This window comes from Onychostoma macrolepis, chromosome 05 (assembly GCF_012432095.1).
Source record: "Onychostoma macrolepis isolate SWU-2019 chromosome 05, ASM1243209v1, whole genome shotgun sequence".
Classification (NCBI taxonomy): domain Eukaryota; kingdom Metazoa; phylum Chordata; class Actinopteri; order Cypriniformes; family Cyprinidae; genus Onychostoma; species Onychostoma macrolepis.
Genome location: NC_081159.1, coordinates 33,983,771 through 33,998,124, shown reverse-complemented (window position 1 = coordinate 33,998,124; position 14,354 = coordinate 33,983,771).

Below are 14,354 nucleotides of genomic sequence, written 5' to 3'. Positions count from 1 at the left end.
ATTTTCAGAAACAGCAAATTCAGTTAAACAGAGTCAGAACAAGTTTTACAGCAAATCTATCTTGTTACTTATAATTTTTTTCCACCTCTCTGCTGTCCTACAGTATCAGTTAAAGGCAAACATCCAATAAAAATAACAGGGAAACCTGTTAGGGCCAGCAGAATCCCACACTGGGGAGCAGCATCCACAACATGTCCTGGTGACCAGCTGTAGTGGCCTTTAAAGCACAGAGGTCTAGGGACTAAAGGATTTGGCTGACATATTCACACGTTGGGGCAGAAAGAGCAGCAAATTCTTTAGCTGCCATTGCTTTTGAACACCTGCATTCCTCTAATGCTTCTGTATCAGTTGTTCTGTGTGTGTGTGTGTGTGTGTGTGTGTGTGTGTGTGTGTGTGTGTGTGTGTGTGAGAGAGAGAATCCCAGAGGACACTGGCCCACAGTGGGGACAGCAGCTCACCGCAGTAATTGCATTCTTCCCCTGTTGAGACAGAGCTGGTGGAAGAATGAGGAAGAATTTTGCTTTTTCGCCACTGCACCATTATCATGCTGCCACTTCCTCTGAGGGCCTTTCCCTCTTTCATCTCCAAATGTTAATATGTCACTGGATTCAGTCTATCGCCCCTGACACACACATTCCCTTAACAATCTCATTCACCCTCATATCTGTATTGGGGCACATAGTTGACCTTTCTGTCTCTCACTAGGGGGTTCAAATCCTTACAGGGCCTGAAACGTTGTTTTCTTTGACTGTTTCTCCTCTCTAAATTTCACATTAATTAAATAGTTCACCCAAAAATGAAAATTCTGTCATCATTTACACACCCTCATGTCGTTCCAAAGCCGTAAGACTCTGGTTAATCTTTAAAACACGAATAGAAGATTTCAATGAGTTTTCTGTACCTTCCATTGAAAGTTCGGTTAACTAAAATTTAGAGGATCTAAAAAGGTCATAAAGGCATCATTAAACAAATCTAAATGAATCGAGTGGATTAATCCAAGTCTTATGAAGAGATACGATCACTTTATATGATGAACAGATTTCAGAATTTTGGTTACCTGGACTTTTTTAATGGAGGGACAGAAACCTTTCTGGTTTCATTAAATATATCTTAATTTGTGTTTCAAAGATGAACAATGACATGATGACAGAATTTTCAGTGGGGCGAAATAACCCTATAAAGTTTTTATTAAAATGACAAAATTGTGCATTCTATATTGCCAGCAGCTGCATACAATGAGAAATTGGGAAAAATAAGTAAAATACAGCTGAACTGAACACATATCTTTAAGTCGCTTTGGATAAATTATTTATAAAATGTTTATTTTCTGATAAATGCATAAATGTGAATCTCAGTGTGGTGGAAGAATGTGGAGATGTGCTTCCATCCACAGAGAGCGTGTGTATGGCCATATGGCACAGATACAGATTTTGTTTAGGTTGTGTGTGTGTTTGTTTGTGTCTAAGAGAGAGAATGTGAGAGTGTGTTAATGGTTTCACTTCAATCACTTCTTTCTCATGAATAATAAGCCAAGATAAATAGTGTGGAGTTATTTATGTATGAGGCTTTGGTTCACTCCCAGAGATTTTATAAGCCCTTCCCTTCCATCAGCAGCTGTGTGTTTGTGTGTGTGTGTGTGTGTGTGTGTGTGTGTTTATTTGAGCATTCTGACGATCTTCATTCTGCATTCAACTCACATTTGGAATCATTTTCTTTACGGATACTTACATTCACATATTCTGGCAACATCATCATCATGTTAGCATTAGTGCCAGGATGACTTTCTCAGCTGTCTACTATGCGTTTACTTTTTATGCTATGATTTGGCTTTTCCCCAAATAATATGTTGTTACTATTTCCCCTGCTGGTGAATCTATCTACAGTAAAACCGGATTCTAACTGTAGATGGTTTTACATGGGTTCTAGTTATGGTTATTAACTAGTCCAAGTTAGTACAGATCTACCTAGTTTCTTCTTTATTTACTCATGCTGATTTTGTTCCAAACCCAAAAGGCTTTTATTTATTTTTTTATGTTTTTTTTTTTTTGCCTGTTGAAAATAAATGGAGAATTTTCAGCATGTTTTGAGCAGATCAATTTAAGTTGGCATTATTTTTTCCCCAGCAAAGTTTTTGACAGATGTCTCTGCAGAAATTTCACTTATTTGGTCAAAAACAGTAATATTGTGAAATATTATTACAATTTAAAATAATTGTTTTCTGTTTTAATACATTGTAAAATGTTTTTTATTCCTGTAATTCAAAACCCAATTTTCAGGATTATTACTAGTCTTCAGTGTTACACAGTCCTGCAGAAATCATCCTGGTTTGCCGCTCAAGAAACATTTCTTGTATTATAAATGCTGAAAACAGTTGTGCTGCTTAATTTTTTGTGGAATCATTTTTACAGGATTCTTTGATGAACAGGAAGTTGAAAAGAGCAGCATTTATTTGAAAAAGAAACCTTTTGAAACATAAATGTCTTTACTGACACTTTTGATCAATTCAATGCACCCTCACTGAATAAAAGTATTAATCTCTTTTTAAAAAATCCCAACTTTATGAATGGCAATGTGAATTGTCAACGTTTCATCTCAAATTTGCTCTGTAAAAACATGACTCATATTAGACATATTATTCTTGCAGGGTTCCCTCTCCTTGCTTTCTTCCTCATTTAATCTGACTCTGTCGTTTCTTCCTCCCTCTCCAGCCTCATGTGTTCCCTTTGGAACGCTCCAGTAGATGATTACAGTAATTGACTGCAATGACTTCATCTTTGTTTATCTAATTGAAGCCCCTCATACCAATAAACCCAAATCCCTGTTGGGATTTGTGTGTGTGTGTGTGTGTGCACGCTTGTGTGTGGGCGAATACTGTGCTTATTTAGTGTAGAGGGTTAATTTTTCACATACACAATTCTCATGCTTCACTGAATAAACAACTTATCTCAGACATTTTCATTTGATTCCTTAGGAGAATTAAAAATACGGTAAGTGAGACAACTGTTGACATACATTAAGAAAATGTCAGTGGTGCTTTCCCATGGAAAACTTGCAGCAATATACATTGGTGAAAAAATGAGTATAAACTGTTGGTAAGTGGGACGGAATGAATTTTGACATGTTTCTTCACAATTCTATTTAAAACTGTCCCAAAAACAAAGCTCCACTTATATACTTATATATGGACTTATATAAGAAAAAATATCCAAGTTAATCGGAAAATCTGAGGTGGGTAGTAACTGATGGCATGTAATTTGGATTACGTAATCAGATTCCAAAAATTAAGTACTTGTAATTAGATGCTCAGTAAATGTGTGGTAAACGATTACAGTTCTTTGATATCGGTTAATATCGGTTATATTTTCTTTCTCTCTTATATTGATTTTGTTTTATATCAATATAACCTACATTTAAATCAAGTTTGATGAAAAGTGATCTAAAAGTAATCTAAAATGTAGTCAGAATACATTACCTAAAATGAGTAACCTAGTTTACATTACTAACAGCAGTTTTCATCATATAATCTTTAACCAGTAACAGACTACAGTTTGTAAGCAATCTATCCAGGTCTGCTAAAAATATGGTAGATGGCAACCATTGCTAAGGTAAGACTGGTCATTAAACTGAAATGAATGCTGATTGCAGCTGAGATCATTTGGTCTTGGAAGAATTTGATGAGAAATGTTCATTTTGAAACCTTGGAGTATCTCAATAAATCTGAGCACAGCTTGAGACATTCTTGAGATCTATTCTGAAATTCTAGATGAGACACATGTCAGATTACTTGGGTCTTTGGAAGAGTAAACAGAAGTCTGTATTTGCTCTGTTCAATTCATTTTTTTCTTTAAAAGTTTGTTTCTTTTCTTTGTGTCTTTCCCCTGCCTGTTCTGTTCCTGCTAATTAATTTCTGTTCTCTTCCTCTTTTTCCAACATTACCACAGCACTGATTCAACAGCTAGTTTCAAATTGTGAGGGTTAGGAAACAAAACAACTTGTGTTTCTCTAATAGCAGATAAATGAATGAAGCCATTTAATGCTCCTCAATGTCACCTCATTCATTTCACGGCCAACTTCACACATATCGCCGAGAAACAACCTTCATACCACCGCTGTTAAGCTCCAGTCAAAAATAGTTTCTGAGTTTAATGCAGACATTATTTTCTATTAGTCTAAGGAGGTATTTTTCTTTGCTAGTGAAAACATTTTCTCAGCCGTTCGCTGGCAGAGTGAAACCCTATAGTTCAATGAGACAGGAGGTCTTCCTTTCTTTCTTTCACTCTACATTAGTCCATTACTTGTACACTTCTGTCAAACGCTCATATACTTATCCTAATATACCATAACTAACATGTACTTAATTCCGCCTTTTAGAAATATTGGACCACAGTACAAGCTACATGGGAAAAGTAGCTTGCTGCATTGAAGCCACCTCATTTTTATATGTGAAATATTAAACTCAAATTCTAATATTTGTTTACTAAAAGAGGTACATTGCTGCCAACAAAAGGCGGGTGGGCGGGAGCTGTAGATAATAAATATTTACCCAAATAGTTTGAATTAAACAAATATTAAACAATTACAGGGTAGTTTTCATAATTTACATGTAGTTTGCCAGTCTACCTGTCACAAAAACCCTGTTAATGCTCTTATAAATCAACAACTATATTCTATAAAAGACCTTTACAAAATTGATCTCATGGGAAACATTACAATGTTGAAAATGAGGACAGACTTTTTCCACATAAAAGCAATTCTTTCAGGCATCTTCTCCTTGGTCTTCCGCTCAAGTAGTTGTTCTGTTATAGATATCCATTTTATAGTGAGACATACAGGTGCATCTCAATAAATTAGAATGTCGTGAAAAAGTTTCATATATTTTAGATTCATTGCATGTAAAGTAAAACATTTCAAAAGTTTTTTTGTTTTAATTTTGATGATTAGAGCTTACAGCTCATGAAAGTCAAAAATCAGTATCTCAAAATATTAGAATATTTACATTTGAGTTTCAATTAATGACCATCCCTACAGTATAAACTCCGGGTATCTCTTGTTCTTTGAAACCACAATAATGGAGAAGACTGCTGACTTGGCAATGATCCAGAAGACGAACATTGACGCCCTCCACAAAGATGGTAAGTCACAGAAGGTCATTACTGAAAGGTGTGGCTGTTTACAGAGTGCTGTATCAAAGCATATTAAATGCAAAGTTGACTGGAAGGAAGAATTTGGGTAGGAAAAGGTGCACAAGCAACAGGGATGACTGCAAGCTTGAGAATACTGTCAAGCAAAGCTGATTCAAACACTTGTGAGAGCTTCACAAGGAGTGGACTGAAGCTGGAGTCAGGGCATCAAGAGTCACCACGCTCAGACATCTTCAGGAAAAGGGCTACCAAGCCACTTCTGAACCAGAAACATCGTCAGAAGCGTCTTACCTGGGCTGTGGAGAAAAATAACTGGACTGTTGTGCTCAGAGGTCCAAAGTCCTCTTTTCAGATGAAAGTAAATTTTGCATTTCATTTGGAAATCAAGGTCCCAGAGTCTGGAGGAAGAGTGGAGAGGCACAGAATCAATGTTGCTTGAAGTCCAGTGTGAAGTTTCCACAGTCTATGATGATTTGGGCTGCCATGTCATCTGCTGGTGTTGGTCCACTGTGTTTTCTGATGTCCACAGTCAACGCAGCCATCTACCAGGAAATTTTAGAGCACTTCATGCTTCCTTCTGCTGACAAGCTTTATGGAGATGCTGATTTCATTTTCCAGCAGGACTTGGCACCTGCCCACACTGCCAAAGGTACCAAAAGCTGGTTCAATGATCATGGTGTTACTGTGCTTGATTGGCCAGCAAACTCGCCTGACCTGAACCCCATAGAGAATCTATGGGGTATTGTCAAGAGGAAGATGAGAGACACCAGACCCAACAATGCAGATGACCTGAAGGCCACTGTCAAAGAAACCTGGGCTTCCATACCACCTCAGCAGTGCCACAAACTGATCACCTCCATGCCACGCCGAATTGAGGCAGTAATTAAAGCAAAAGGAGCCCCTACCATGTATTGAGTACATAAACAGTAAATGAACATACTTTCCAGAAGGCAACAATTCACTAAAAATGTTTTTTTTTATTGGTCTTATGTAGTATTCTAATTTGTTGAGATAGTGAATTGGTGGGTTTTTGTTAAATGTGAGCCTAAATCATCACAATTAAAAGATCCAAAGACTTAAACTACTTCAGTCTGTGTGCATTGAATTTATTTAATACACGAGTTTCACAATTTGAGTTGAATTACTGAAATAAATTAACTTTTTCACAAAATTCTAATTTATTGAGATGCACCTGTATATATATATATATATATATATATATATATATATATATATATATATATATATATATATATATATATATTACATTTTGTGACACTTTTAAAGTTAAATGTCCAATGAGTGGTGCTAAAAGGTTAATCGCATTTGAAAGTAAATGACCACTTATGCTAAACCTAACCGATAGTGTTAACAAATGCAAATATGAGATAAAAACGCATATGCTGAAGCAACTGTGCCATTTTAGCTTTTTACAAGTGTTTTATTAGTTGATAATCTACCGCTGTATAATCACAGGGAGAGGATAAAGCTAAAAAGCTAAAATTAGCCTTGCACAGTCTTATATACTCTCCGCCTAGGCCTACTGTATGTCCATAATCATCATTTGAAAACGAATAAAGGTCATTGGTGTTTTACTGCCTCTAGTGGTCATTTCAGATGCAAACTGCAGTGAACTGGACTGTACATGTACATTTTTGGAATTTTGCAAAAATGTGGGTAGAGTCACATTCTTCTAGGGAGCCGATGTTGATTTCTATATAAGCTGTAAATGACATCTGACTGTCAGAAAATTCACAAAAGCATTTTATTAATAGGGATCAGAGCCATTAATAACCACTAGTGAGCCTGTTAGATTAGCATACCATTAAACTGTGATGTTTTCGAGTGTAAATTGATTATATAAAGTACACTTTTGCATTATGTAAAGTATACTTTGGCATATGACCTAACAAGCATTTCTGGTAAACTAAAATATACTTTAATGTTGTTTCTACTGAAACTTGTACGTCATGTATTTACTGAATATACTGAATAACACACTACAGTTAAAATTATAATCAAGTGCTGTACATATGCTTTATTACAAAGTGCACTTTTAACTGTGAATTTAATTGTGTTAAACAGTCATCGACAAGCACAGTTTTTAAAATATACTTTTATTTTTATTAACCAGAAAATGAATTAAAAGGATTATCAATGTGAATATAACCATTTATTTTAATCAGTTATTCTACCATTAAAGTTACGTATATAACTGTGTGTGCTCAAATATGAAGAGCTGCCATTAAGAGAAAACATATGATGATCTTGTGCTAACATGTGATGAACTAAGTCCTCTTTGTGTTAATATTATACTGTCATCATATGAGGAAATATAGATTGGAGTCAAAAGTTGATAAACAATAGTGGCCTGTGCACTGTAAAAAGTGATAAGTTGACTTAACTTAAACATTTTTTTAAGTAAATGATAATTATTATATACTTAATCATTTTAAGGCAACGGGTTTCCTCAATTTTTTTAAGTTAAGTCAACATCACTTTTTACAGTGTATTATATATACCTATTGTTCCTGCCTGGGGTAGAGGCCTTTTATATAGTTTTTTATATAGAAAACTATATAAAACAGTTTGCAAAGACAGATTCTACAGTTTCTCTGCAAAGTCTCTCGGCTTCATTATCTCTGATAATGAAGTCTTCCTTCTGGCATCAAAACCCTAAGACTTCAAGAGTGATCTTTCACAGAAGCCACCACACAAGTACACATCTGATGCAATTCAGCACAAACATTTTTTCAATCTGATAGTACTACAGACACATTAACACATATTAGATGCATTTGTGATATAATTGTCAAAGAGTAATTAAATATTGTAGTGTTTGATAAAGCACCATCACAGCCTTAAAGCTTTAATACGATTTCAACTTGAAAAAGTCTCCACTCCACCATTGCTGGTACATGTAGATAAACAACTACACTTCTTTGCATTCAACATAGATGTAGTAAATGAGGAACCTACAACTGTAAAGAACCCAGAATGCACCTCGCAACTCACTTAATTGGGTTAATAGCACAGAGAACCATTTCAGCAAGAGCAAAAGCGAAAAAAGAGGGAAAATGTGAAGCTTCTGTGAGAATGACACATCACAGGTAGTCTGGAGACCATTACCCTCCTGCTGCTACCTGCAGCTAATGTTTACCACTCTTCAGCACTTTGTGGCCTAGTCATCTGTGAAGATACCATAGTATCTTACTTCTGTCTACACGTCTTGCTTTTTCTCTATTTTTAAAAGAAAAAAATCCTCTTCCTTTTATGTATGCAACACACGCATTGCTATGGTCCAATCAAAGAGCCAGCGGCTAAAAATAGAAATGTTTAGAAATGTCTCTGAGTGGCATGAAAAAGCACACTTTTCACTTTTAAGTGGCAATCTGGTTTTGAGGACAGGTTCAGTCAAACTGTCCTTCCAGACAGTCTTTTTAAAAGCTTGAGCTGAAGATACAATCACACAGATGCTGTGAAGTGATTTCATTGATTATTGGTGCCTAGCAGCGGAGTGTCACATGTCTGTGAGAGTCATAAGGTTGAAAATATTCATTTCAAATTTTAGTGCTGCAAAATATGCTACGTTTTCAAAGAGGATGTTAGATGATTGATAACTCAAAAAATATAGACTTGATGATATCCAGTCTCTAGAAATGGCACAGGACTGTAAGTCTATGACATTTTAGTGTCTTTTTTTATTAAAGGATTTATGTTTTTGTTACCTGGCTCTTTGCTGTTTTTTCAAAGTCTTGATTTCTGGTAAATTGCATAGAAACCAATGGGGGTCGATTTGACCCCGATGTAACAACTGATGTAACCAAAATTTGTACCGCCTTTCCAAAACCCTTCCATGTGCGTCAAACTGAGCCCAACACAATATGAGGATTAAGAAATAATAGGAGGTTTTCACAGCAATGCCATAAAAGAGCCATTTTGGATTTCTCAAAAAACTTTTGTGGAACGAAAATGTTCAATGGATGTTAAAGGTTCTTCAACGAACCATAAATGCCAATAAAGAACTGTCTATACAATAGGATACGTTACCTAACGAAGTGTAAGATTTAGTGTAAGAGGGTTTGAGTCCTGAACCCTCAGTATGCATCAGCAATAGTGATGTTTGCTTTGCAAACACCACCAGTTAATTTCTTAATGCAAAAGATAGGAAACACAGTGTGTTAAGCAAGGCATGATACAACAAGTTTTCAGCATAACATCATTTTTCTGTTCTCTGAGAAAGCAAAAATGCTGCATGAAGCACAAAATAGCAGAAGATATTTGATGCTGCATTGTCATTTTAGACAAAACTAACCTCCCTAAAATGGTGCAACAAAATTGGAAGCACAGCATAGGATGTCATTATAAAGTGTAGCATTAAGATTTGTGTTTATAAACAAATGGAATTACTTGAATAGCCAAACTCAAAATTACTCACAAACTTAGGAATTACTGGAATAGGCAAATTAATCAGAAGGGGGTGTTCATATAATATTGGATATAAAGTGCATCACTGAAAGTGAAATCTTCTGGTCGCTTTTCTGCATCTCTCCGTGTGAACAGCTCCTGACCCTGCTTTATCTAATTGGTTGGGACATGGTCAGGCAATGGTATCTTACCTTTGACCACGAGATTTTGAAGAACTGGTAAACTTTTCCTTGAAGTTTAGCTTGGTTTTGAAATTTGATACATCCGCATATTTCTGCGATGTGGGCGATGGCCCTCAAGGCTCTCTGCGTTTTGCCAAGCGTTTGGAGAAAAAAGAAAGCCCAAGTCTCTGGGGTACATAGGCTGTGCGCTGAGCTTTTTCCAGCCTCATGTCTGATGTCAGATAAGCAGTTCATGGCTCATTAAACACACACTCTTTGCAAACCCTACAAACACAACAGAAGAACATTGCTCTGATCACTTCAAGCTGCATGTGGTGTATGAGTGTATGCTGGTGTGTAAGTACTTTAGTTAGAAATTAGCTTTTGGTGTTATTCACAAAATTTTGAGTTTGAACTCAAAGGGACAGTTAACACGAAAATGAAAATATTGTCATCATTTACTCACCCTCAACTTCCTTTGAACACAAAAGAAGATATTTTGAAGAATGTTGGTAAACAAAGAGTTGCTGGTAGCCATTCACTTCTATAGTGAGTTGGTAAATTAATTACATGGAATTACATAGTATGGAAAAAAATACTATAGAAACCAATTCAGCCAAAATTTTAATAGTTATTCACTGAAAATCTTCCATTCTGTTGCATCCCTCATTCTCTGTTCCACATGCTTAATGCAACACTGTTAATGTACTAACTAATTAATCGGGTGGTAATTTCTAAAGTGTACTGGATTAGAAAATACTAAAACACCAGCACTCTCTATTCTATTTCTATACTATCTACCTGGTTTTCTAATTGCATAAGTCCTACTTCAGTGTCTCTTTTAGTATACTCTTTTAAAATATATTATTTCTGTCATGTTTTTTTTAATGCCAAAGTATACTTTATATAATTAATTTACACTTGCAAACATCACAGTTTAATGGTATGCTAATCTAACAGGCTCACTAGTGGTTATTAATGGCTCTGATCCCTATTAATAAAATGCTTTTTTGAATTTTCTGACAGTCAGATGTCATTTGCAGCTTATATAGAAATCAACATCGGCTCACTGGAAGAACGTGGCTCTACCTACATTTTTGCAAAACTCCAAAAAATTTAAAAAATGTGTCCTCACTAGCAGTCTCTATTCTTTTTTCTATTCTATCTACTTGTTTTCTTTTTTGTTTTATCATTAAATTATAAAAAAAGAAAGGAAGAAGGAAAGGAAAACAACATGAGGTATAAGGTAGAATGTTCATAAAACAATTTTATATGTTACATGTACGACTTAAATAATTTAATATTTTAATTTAAAAGCAAAAATGAGTACATTTTTCTTTTCTTTTGCTCTCTTTTCTTTTACACTTATCTTTTGCACTCTGTCTAGTTGATGCGATGCACACATTAAACACTGACTTCCTGTTAGAACAAGCCTTTTTGGAAAATGGAAATACCTGAATTTCCAACATTTCCTGACAAGAATAACTGTAAGCACTTCATGTGTCAAAAAGTTATAAAGTTATATATCTATAAACTGTTCCCATGCTTTGTACAACTAATGACTTGGCATAATGTGTCAAGGCACAGTTTTTGGAAACAAATATGAATCTGGTCATAAATCCAAATAAGATTTCATGGCATCAGCAGGCAGCTGAATATTTTCAGTGAATAAAAAACATGATTTTGGTCTGTTTCCTGCACAAAGCTATCGTATGCCTTAGAAGACTTGGAATGTAGTGCATATGTCAGTATAGTACATTTATTTTAATTGCCACAGATATATAGAGATGGAATTTGGGTTTAGCATGTAAAGCTTAATAAACAAACTCCAGATGGTCCAAAATGCAGCAGCTAGAGTTCTTACTAGAACCAAAAAGTATGACCACATTAGCCCGGTTCTGTCAACATTGCACTGGCTCCCTATTAAACATCGTATAGATTTTAAAATCTTGTTAATTACTCATAAAGTCCTGAATGGTTTAGCTCCTCAGTACTTGAGAGAGCTCTTATCGCATTATAGTCCTCCACGTCCACTACGTTCTCAAAACTCTGGCCGTTTGATAATACCTAGAATATCAAAATCTAATGCGGGCGGCGGATCCTTTTCCTATTTAGCGCCCAAACTCTGGAACAATCTACCTAACACTGTTTGGGAGGCAGACACACTCTGTCAGTTTAAATCAAGATTAAAGACACATCTCTTTAACCTGGTTTACACATAACACACTAATACACTTCTAATATTCAAATCCGTTAAAGGATTGTTAGGCTGCATTAATTAGGTCAACCAGAACCGGGAGCACGTCCCATAACACCCAATGTACTTGTTACATCGTAAGAAGAATGGCATCTACGCTAATATTAGTCTGTTTCTTTCTTATTCCGAGATCACCGTAGCCACCCGATCCAGTCTGTATCCAGATCAGATGGTGGATCAGCACCTAGAGTCGAACTTTACAGCCCTGAACATCAGCGGAGATCAGGACACCTAGATGAGCCCCAGAGACTGATCCCCAGTGAGGACCTCGTCACCTAGACAGCCATTGGGACAAGACCACTGGAACCAAATGAGTCCTTTACACAATCTGACTTTGCTGCAGTTGGAACAACCTGCTGGTTCATCTGGCCAGAGGAGAACTGGCCCCCCGACTGAGCCTGGTTTGGAATTATTAAAGGATGGATGGATAGACAAACAGATCCATAGAGGAAAACACTGGAAAATAGCTGTAATCTAGAGCTCTCACAGACATCTGTCTTTGCTCAGACACTGTGTATGAAAACAAATAGAGACACATTTATAGTGAACAACGGTCAAGATGGGAAGATTCCTTTCCACACAACACGTGGAAAGTTATGTTCTGATGAGATTAAGCGTGTTGACAATAAAGGATGCCTTTTGTTTTAACATAACAACACTACCTCTTGTGGAGAGGGGGGTTAACATTAACATACAGCAACCCCCCAGGCAGGAACTGCCTTAGTCTCCCTCAAATTTATAATTCATGGAAGGATAAGGATATCAGCATTTCATGGATTAAAGACTGATCCAATAACCATGTGGTCTTTCACTGATCACAGTTCTTCATTCTTGAGACCTAAGTGTGAACAATCACTCGCTACCTCAGACTGACCAAAACGGTTTTACCTTGTCTAGAGGGGGGTTAACATTATCATACTGTAACCCCCACCCAGGAACTGTTTTGTGCTCCCTTACACTTATCAATTCGTGAACAATCATAAATCCCCCTCACAGTTTTGCCATGTGGCCAAAGCCACAAAGTAAACCTGCATTTTCACATGCATTCACACAAAAAGGACACAAAATTGACTAAACCTTCCTCATATCAATTTAAAGAACTGTATGTACTTAATAAGTGCTGTGTGTGATACAACCAGGTAGGCAACATTACCTATTAATGTATATACTGTATATATGAATGCAGGGGTCAATGCTCAGCATTACCCATTGGTGTTTGGTCTTCATATTTTCAGCACAATGTCCAGGTTATTCTGGAATTGGTATGGAAAGTGAATTATGCATAGGAAACACTTTAAAGACATTGTTCCAAATGTGGACTTTAAGCTATGCAAATAGATCTCATGCCAGAGAGAGGCCATGCCATGGCCACCTCTGACAGTGTCAGCCAATCAGGATGCTGGATCTGAAAGGTGCCAACTTGCAAACCCCGCCTTCTCAGGCAAGGAATAAAAGGTTCTCTCCAAGATAAAGAAGTGTGATAAGTGGGGTGGTCGACCTGCGCTAAGTTATGCTAAGCTAAGTTGTTCCAAGGAGAAACAAGGAAATTCTGCAAGAAGCAAGTTTGGGGAGTTCAGAAACTGCCACAATAACAAGCACAAGCTTAGTGCCCCCATCTTCTGCAACGACTTCAGAATCTTCTCTTCAGTGATCCTCTGCTTGCGAGTTCCAAGCTGCCAGGATATTCTCCAACGACCACAAAATCATCTCTTCAGCGATCCTCCGTTTGCGAGTTCCAAACTGCCAGGATATTCTCCAACAGCTTCAGAACGTCAGCGATCCTCCCTCCTGCGTGTTCCAGGTAGTCCAGATCTTCTGTACAGACTTCAGAACCTTCACCTTCAAGGCTCCGGTTTGCGTGTTCCAGACCAAAGAATGTTCTCGGTGCTCAGGAGTTCATCGTCCAACAGTGCTTCGTGTTCAAGACACACCTTTCCTTCCACTGCGACGACAAGTGGAAGACGTCGCCGCTCAGACTCAGCACATGACCAGGCAGAACGTAAATATCATTCTTTGCAGCAAACCAGCAAACTTCCGTTTATCTTTCCATAAGATAACATCTATAGTAACCTCCAACTCAGTCACTTCCATTTATCCATCTTTGCACTTTATCCATTCAGTATCCATTTAGTAGATGTTAGTTACTCTTGTCTATCCCTTTGTTAATAAAACCCCTTTTTTATTACACTTGTGTCTTCCTTGTGTTGATAATACAGTAAAAAGGCTCTACAAATTAACGATATCTCACAAATCCTTCAGATTGGTCAGACTACAACTTCCTATAATTTAATTGTAATTCTTATTTATTCAACAATCTTCCATGATTGTTCTTTATTGTCAAGGTGCAATTCCTTGGCTTGTGCCCCG